The sequence below is a fragment of the Petaurus breviceps genome, unplaced genomic scaffold, assembly GCF_028583685.1.
Source record: "Petaurus breviceps papuanus isolate PSGF00001 unplaced genomic scaffold, PetGlider_PUasm1.0 551, whole genome shotgun sequence".
Lineage (NCBI taxonomy): Eukaryota > Metazoa > Chordata > Mammalia > Diprotodontia > Petauridae > Petaurus > Petaurus breviceps.
Window position 1 is genome coordinate 41277258 of NW_027186372.1, and position 9153 is coordinate 41286410.

Genomic DNA, 9153 nt, shown 5'->3' on the forward strand with positions numbered 1-9153 from the left:
CTGCATTCCCAACCCAAGATGGACAAATGCTGCTCTCAAAAGCCCCAACCCCACCCCACCCCTGTTCCTTGTGTTGAAATTCAGGGAACAGAAGATGAGGGGCCATGGCCCTTTTTCTCATCAACCTCAAGCATAAATCAAACGTTCATTGTTTTTAATTTTCAGATGTCTTTCTATAGAGTCTGAATTGCTCTGGATATGAGCGCAATTCTAGTGGCTCTCCTAAACTCTCTTTGAGACAGGGCTTATTTTCCTGGATGGGAGTTGTGATGATGTGATGAGAAACATACTAGATCTGGAGCCTAGAGTATTTGGGTCTGAAAGCTGGCTCTGCTACTTCCTCTGTGACTTTGGGAAAATTACTTAATCTCTCTGGGCTTCAATTTCCTTACATATAAAATGGGAGGGGGGGAAAGCAATAAAAAAAATATTTAAAAATTTTTTTAAATAATAAAAAGTAATAAAATGAGAAAATTGGATTAAATGATTATTAAGGAAATTGGGATCAGTCCATCAATAAACTCCTACTATGTGCCAGATCTTATGCTAAATACTGGGACACAAAGAAAGGCAAAAGACAGTCCCTGATTCTCTCTCTCTCTCTCTCTCTCTCTCTCTTTCTCTCTCCTCTTCTCTCTTCTCTCTCACTTTCTCTTTCTATACCTCTCTTTTTTACACGAAAACTTTAATCCTCCACTTAAATAAAATGTACATAATTTTAAGAAATGTCAAATCTAAGCTCCACCCTACACATACATACACACCCAAGAGTACTTTGTTTCTCATTTTTCATACATAGACTGTGACCCTGATTAGATAGAATGGCTCTTTGTCCCAAGCACTAGATAAAGCTGTTCATCACTAAATCCACTTTGCTAATATAGAAACTCTCTCCTTCCCTAAAGGATAGTTCCCTTTCAGGGATTTGGTTTAAGCTAGAATCTTCAAATCCCAAACTAAAATCTTCTGCCCCTGGGAAAAAAAGCCCTATCAATTGGGAACTGCTAAAAATCCTCTGGTATTTAAAGCTTCCTGTTGCATGGACAGCTTGTAGTCTTAGTCAATAGATATTTATCAAGTGCCTATTATGTGGCAGACACCATGCTAAACTCTAGCGATACAAAAAGAGGCCAAAGAGAGTTTCTTCCTTCCATGAACTTACAACCTAATAACAAGCAAACAAATATGGACAAATAAGCTATATAGAGAAATGGTTAGATAGGAAATAGTTAACAGAAGGAAGGTAATAGAATTAAGAGGGGTTAGAGAGGTTAAGAATTAAACACACTTACTTTCTTGATCCAATAAGAGATTTCAACCTCAGGTAAGCAAATTTCTCTTGTGTATCACTTCCTTTGATTAGCCAAATCTATAATTCAATGAGTTTTTCTTACCTGCTTTAAAGCATCTTCTTCATTAAAATGGGGAAAGGGGTTGTTTTCCACTCTTTGACCAAGAAAATGAAAGGCTTAGAGATCATGCCTTTTGAGGAGGAAGGAAATGAGGGTGTTTAGTCTGGAGAAGAGAAGGCTTAAAGGAGACATGAAAGTTGTCTTCAAATATTTGAAGTATATTGAAGAGGAATTAGTCTTTTTCTCTTTGACCCCATAGAGAAGAAAAGGAAACAATGGGTGGAAGCTTCAGGGAGGTGAATAGATGTCAGTTCACTATAAAGAAGAAAGCATGGAAGCAGAATCTCAGAGTTGAAAGGAATCTTGATAGCCATCTAATCCAAACTATGTCTGAACAAGAGTCACTTACTGACCATGGTACATGATGTATCAAAGAATGAGAGTGGGAGGCACCTTAGAGATCTCAGAGAGTCTAATGAGAGAGAACATGAAAGCAACTGTATACATAGATAGATAGATAGATAGATAGATAGATAGATAGATAGATAGATAGATAGATAAATTGGAGATAATCAGTATAGGGAAGGTACCAACATTAAGGAAGATCAGGAAAGACCCTTGTAGAAGATGGGATTTCTAGCTGGGACTTGATTTTTCTGTTTTGTTTTTGGATGTAATTGTGGTTAAGTGACTCACCCAGGGTCAAATAGCTAGTAAATGTCAAGTGTCTAAACAGCTAGTAAATGTCTAAACGTCAAGTTCATATTTGAACTCAAGTCCCCCCAAATCCAGGGCCAGTGCTCTATTCACTGTGCTATCTAGCTGCCCCCTAGCTGGGACTTGAAGGAAGCCAGAGAAGACAAGAGGCAGAGAAGAGGAAGGCAAATATTATATGCATATAGGACACTCAATGAAAACACCCAGAGTCTGAAGATGGAGGGTCTTGTATAAGGAACGTCAAGAAGGTCAGTATTAGTGGACAACAGGAAAGGGGGAAAGGGAGAAGGGAAGAGAGTAAGGAATAAAGTAGGATGGAGTCAGATTGTGAAAGGCTTTGAATGCCAAACAGAAGAAGTGATTAGGGAGTTTATTGAACAAAGGGGTAACAGTCAAACAGTACTTTAGGAAGATTGATTTGACAGCAAAATGGAAGATAGACTGGACTGGGGAGAGATTTGAATCAGGAAGACTAACCAGCATAGATTTCGTGCTTGAAATGGTCCTGAGAGACTCTCTACTTCAACATCCTAATATCATAGATAAGAGAGATGAATAGCTAGCTTTCCCAAAGTCACACAGAAAGTAAGGAGCAGAGCCAGGATTAGAACCTAGGTCTTGGGACATGTAGGTGACACAGTGGATGAAGTCAGGAAGACCTGAACTCAGATCTGGTCCCTGACATTTACTATGTGACCGTGGGTAAGTCGCTTAACCTCTCTCTGCCTCAGTCTCCTTATCTGTAAAATGGGAGAAACAATAGCAGCTACTTGCCATGGCTGTTGTGAGATTCAAGTGAGATAATATGTGTAAATCACTTTGTACGATGCCTAGAACATAGTAAGTGTTATAACTCCAAATCCAACCCTCTTCAGCTCTAAATCTGTGATAAAATGAACTCGAATCCAACACTCTACTGGATTCCCAGAACTGCAGGATTTAACCCAGTGGGCCATCAAAAGAACACATATGGAACTATACTGGAGCATTAATTTAGAGATACTAGAAGGCACTCTGAGAAGCTAATAGGATCATTTAATTCAATTCAAAAAATGTTTCTAGAGCCTACTATGTAGAAGACTTTATGCTAGGCCCTGGGAATAGAAAGATGAAATCAACACAGCTCCTGACCTCAAGCAGCTTACATTCTGCTAGAACTGGGGAAGGGGGAGATACAATACGTATGGTGGTCAGTAAATCTGAGATAATCTGAAATGAAAGAGAGAAACTGTTAAGGGGGATGGGAGATCAGGGAAGGCTTCAGAGAGGAGCTAGCACCCAAGCAGAATCTTGAAGGAAGGAAACCAAAGGTCTAAACTTCCTTGTTTAAGGACACAGGTTATTATCACGTAGGCTGCTATCCCTCCCCCACTCCATGTTGATGCTTCCTGACTACAATAAAAATTAAATAAGAATATATAGTTAAAATATGACAGACAGTAGAATGCTAATATGAGAAAGATTCAGTGGGGCCAAGCATGGTCTGCAGTCTAGGTCAAAAACTGCAAATGTCAGCATAGCTCGCTAGTGCCCTGGGGCAAATTTGGGAACTGATCCTGGATTTCTGGGAAGATGAGAAAAGGCAGAATTCTTCCAATTAGCGGAGCTCCAGGAAGATCTTGGACTAAGCTGAGGGCTATAGGGACAGAACAGTGGGCAAAGAGCCCTTAGTTAATGTTCTCAGCTTAGGAACTAGCTACACTGGAAAGAAGAGGGGATCGAATTACATCACCTAACCTCATGCAGTCCCAGAGCAAACATTCAATTGGGCCAATGGTAGGTTACAAAAATTATGACTTATACCTGAAAAATTACAGGTGGGTCCTTACGTTCTAGAAACTGAAACAAAGTCAAATTTATTCAATAGAATTACTGACTGCAATGCTCAATGTGGTTGATTGCTACGTGTAATAATTGCAATAATCACTGATGGAGATTACAGCCCCCACCTTCCCACCCTGCCAACCCCATCTCCTTCTTATTTTCTGATTGCGACATTCTTTTCCCATTCAAATGTGTGGCTTTCTTTGTAGCTAGTTGACACATTGTGCATGGTTCACTATGTACTCTGAATGGTGTAATCACTGATAACATGATATAGAGTAAATCGGGGCTCTAGTTATAGGAAGAATAAGGAAGAGTTATTGGTTTGAGTCATGGTGTACTTTCAAAAAAATCTCATGGTTAGTAGGTAGACGGGCAATTAGCCAGCTAGAATTGTCAGGAGTGCAGCATATGACTTAATTTAGCTTAAGACATATCAGAAAATGTTCATTCACATAAGTGGGATCCTTCAAAATAATCTCCTTGGGAGATCACATACTTCTCCAGTTGATGCCGCCATTGCTCAAAATAAGTTGGGTGATTCTTTTGGGTAGACTTCTTCGGAGTATCTCTGAAGTTCACTAGGCTTCTCACTCTATGGTCACTTTGGATTTAGAGATCAAAATGATACAGCGAAAAAGAAAACTCTCTCTCCCATTCAACAAACTTGTTTGTCTCTCTTTTGCTACTTGGAGCAAATATAAAATTTTATGTCTGGCACTTAAAATACTTCACAAGGAGCAGCTAGGTGGTACAGTGAATAGAACACCAGCCCTGGAGTCAGGAAGACCTGAGTTCAAATCCAGCCTCGGACACTTAAAACTTATTAGCTGTGTGACCTTGGACAAGTCACTTACTCCCAATTGCCTTGCCTTCCCCCCTCCAAAAAAAGACAGACACGCACAAAAAAATCCTTCACAAGTTGTGTCCAATCTATCTGCTCAGCCTTATGACACAGCAGTCTACACTCAGTCTATAGGCCACCTAAATTGCCTTTGCTTTTCTTCATTCAACATCTCATCTCTTATATCTGTGTCTTTACGTAGCTTGGCCCACATGCTTGTGATGCACTGCCTCATCACCTCTGCCTCTCACAAGCCCTAGCTTACTTCAAGGGTCATCTAAAGAATCCCTTTACCTATAGGAAGCCTTTCCAACTTCTGCTGTCCCCCCACCCAACTGTCTTCTATTCACTGTGTGTATAAAAAATATATATATATATATATATACACTCATAGAAATATGTACTATATTATGCATATATATATGCTATACATACCATGTTATATACAGTTATCTCTTCCACATCACAGTGATTGAGGGCACCCCAACCCATCCTGCTATCTGGAAAATCTGCGAAAAAATTTTTGGCCCTCCCTTCATGACAGAGAAAACGTTTTATTTTTTTTCTTTTATGGGGTGTTTACAGTACCTTATTCTAAAATTTGGGTTAAGTATTTGGTCATAGGCTTTGTATCCTTTGCATCCTTCACATGCAGTCTGTGGTTTCTGCAAAACTCCCCAAAAATTCTCATTTAATTTCTTATGCTGACCTGCCATATATTGAAACCTCAAAATTGGGAAAGTTGCAATGTGGAAGGGATAACTGTACTGCATTTATATATTATTCTACTAATATATATTTATATGTGCTACAATACACCATATTTACATGTAGTTTTCACTAACAGAGGGTAAGCTGCCAGGGCCAGGATTATTTCATTTTTGTCTCTGACTCCCCAGGCACATATTAGGTACTTGTTGATTAACTGATTGATTTAACATAGTTTGATCACCCATCTCCTTCACCAAAGTTGTATTCTAAAGACAAATCTAGTTCCAAAACTCAGATCCAGTTTGAAGGAAAAATATTTTTGTCACCCTCAAAAGTGTTCAAAAGGGCTGCCAGCTAGAAGCACAAAGTTCTGTAGGAATGTGTTACCGTGTTTAACCAGCCCTTTGTTTTGTCTCCGTCTGTTCTCCATCTGCTCTGGAGTATTCTCTGACTAACTAAACATAGAATACATCGAGAGCAGTCTACAAATGCAACCAAGTTAGGTATGGATGAGACTAACTCCAAAATAACAACAACTGAAGAAAAAAAAAAAAGAAAACCTGATACACTAGAGGAGACATGGGATTTGTGCGTCATAGGTTGGATCCTACCCACAAGACTGACGTATAGAGGGTGCTCAACTGCTTGACCAGCATAATTTGGATTCTAAAGGGATAGTCAGTCATCAGTGAAGGCTAGAAAGCAGCTGTTAGAGTCCATCGGAGGAGTGGCTGCTCCCACAGTGAAACTCTGTAAAATATAACAATACAAAAAAATATTATTTGATAAGTACCTATGTGTTCAGAGTGATTGGTCCTATATTCTGGGTAGGTAAGTTAGAATCTCTGTCTTCAAGGAACTTAGAGGGAAGTTAAAAACCAACACACAGAGCAATAATATACAAATAAAGAACACATGAAGAAAGACACTATCTGCACCTAGAGAAAGAACTAATAAATAGAAGTACATACAGAATAATTTTACATGTATACACATGCATATATGTGTATATACATACATATATTTGTGTCTAATGGTGGCCATCTTTAGGGTGATGAGGAAAGAAAAAAGAAATTTACATGATAATTTTGTTGTATATTTAAAAGGAATGGCAAGTTATACATGGTAGATTTGCAGTTTCATGTGCAGTCATCTTTTTTATTATACTATGTTATAAAAATGCTTGTTTTATTCCATAAATTAAAAAAATTTTAAGACTTTTTTAATATATTACATGATAACAAAGAGGCAATGTGTTGTACTGGATAGATAACCAGGCTCAGGAAGATGTGGGTTAAAGTCCTCCTTCAGATACACATTAGTTTTACAACCCTGGACAAATCATTTAATCTCTCAGGGACCCAGTAGACTCCTAAGACTGTAAGTTTCCAAATCAGTAGTGATAGCTTCATCACCAGGAATTTCCTACCCTAGTGGTACAAACACCATCATAAGACCCACAACACTCCCAAGTGTGGCCAGAAATAGATGAAAATTTAATTGGAAAAGATAAAATAAATAAAAATACAATAAAATATAGATAATATTACATTATAAAATTAAATTAATATGTGGCCCACAAGCATCCTTATGTATAGATTATTGGCCCCATTTCTATTTGAATTTTACTCCACTGCCCTACATCAAAGAAGCCAAGGTTGGAAAATTCACTCACCCCCGTCCTCAAATGAAATAGTCCATGAAGTGATGGGCTTAGAATCAGGAAGACCTGCATTAAAATCCAGTCTCAGACACTGACTAGTAGTGTTACTTAACCCCTGTCTGAATCCATTTATTTATCGGTAAAATGGAGACATTATCTACTTCCTAGGGTCCTTGTGAAAATCAGGTGAAATAATAATTGTAAAGCATTTAACACAGTGCCTGGCTCATTAGCAGAGGTTTGGTAATTGTTTGTTTACTCACTCCCTCTCCCTCTAAAAAATACCTGATAAGTGAATCAAAGATTATGTTCTTCGTCTTATCAAATATGTTAGAAACAGAGAGCCAACAAAGATATTTCAGAAGAGAAGCAGCATAATCAGATGTACATAAGCAAAAAAATCCATAGAATTTGTGTTTTTGTGGACAGGATATTTCCCATATGATTAATCTGGTGAGACATAAATTCATAATGATGCTCTATCAATGAAGAGAGCAGAAAGATGGCCAATAGTGGCATAAGGGCCAAACTAGGCCTTTATTAATTTCATCTGTGATATGAGATCAATTAATTTGGCACACATATATATATATATGTGTGCGTAGATAGATAGATATACACATGTATACCTATATATCTATGTCTATGTGTGTTTTATCTATCTATATATGGCACATGGGATGTCACCAAGCAAGGCGGCAGCTTGTATTTGCTAGAAGGGGTCTCCCTACTAGGAGTTCCCTATGCTTTTGAATTGACTGATTTTTTTTTTTAAATAAAGTTGAACTCACCATCCTAGAACTCGATTTGTAAAATCAACTTGAAAAAGACTCTGAAATCATTGGATCCACACAACTCTATTCATAGCCAATCCATATTTATCAATGGCATCTTCTCCTTATAAGCATCTTTAAATCTTTTTTTTTTTTGCTTTTTGGAGGGCAGTTGGGGTTAAGTGACTTGCCCAAGGTCACACAGCTAGTTTTTGTGTTAAGTGTCTGAGGCCGGATTTGAACTCAGGTCCTCCTGACTCCAGGGCCGGTGCTCTACTCACTGCACCACCTAGCTGCCTCAGCATCTTTAAATCTTTATAAGCATCTTCAGATCTTTTATTCCTTTGACTCATAAAGCTCAGAGGAGAAGGGCAGATATGTGTAACTATCCAGTGACATATACACCATTGACCTGATCCAGTTCTCCAAGATGGATGGGAAGCTGAGCATGCCCAAGTTCATGCTGGTGGTCGCTGCATTTCCTATTAGATAGAAATGCTGAGTAGATGCCACGTTATTGATGATTCTTAGAGATTCATTGACCTCCTGCCCCTCAGCTCCACTTCTCTCTATGGGCCTGCATTAACTAATTGTAAAAGGTGATGTGAATCTGTGTCTTTACCCCTTCATAAACCAGTCCTTAAGTTTCCAATAATCTGGTAAAACCCATTTTTTTTCCTGATCCGGATACGTCTCAGTGAGTCCCAGGGGCATGAATTTGGCAAACAGAATAAAACATGTTGGTAAATTGCATACAAATATTTTCATTCTGAATAAAATTGATAAATAAGCATATAGTGCAAAATAAAAAGAAGATAATGTATAATAAAAAAAATTTTGCCGAGTCGCTGCAACTCTATCCCTATCCTTGGCTCTAGAAATCCTAGACGTAGGAGATGCTGTGAAGGGAGGTATTTAAAGTTCAGTGTGCCTTTTGAGTGAATGAAGGAGAGTAAACAACATAACACAATTCAAAGTGATGTTGGACTCATATCTATAAGGGTTGATCAACATATGCTGATATAGAACTTCTGGAGAAACTCTGAACCCAGACCTCATAGCTCTAGTAATGGAGTTGAGATCTGGATAGACTAGGAAAATGGCTCACATTTTGATGTCTTCACACTTATCCAGAACTTCCAACATGCTCTGGCTGCAGCTGGCTTGTCTCTTGTATAGTACAGTGGGTGGGCCCAACAACTAGCCTTGGCAAAGATAAGTGACCTGGCATGTGTCCCACACCACCGCCACCCCGACCCCCAGTCTCAG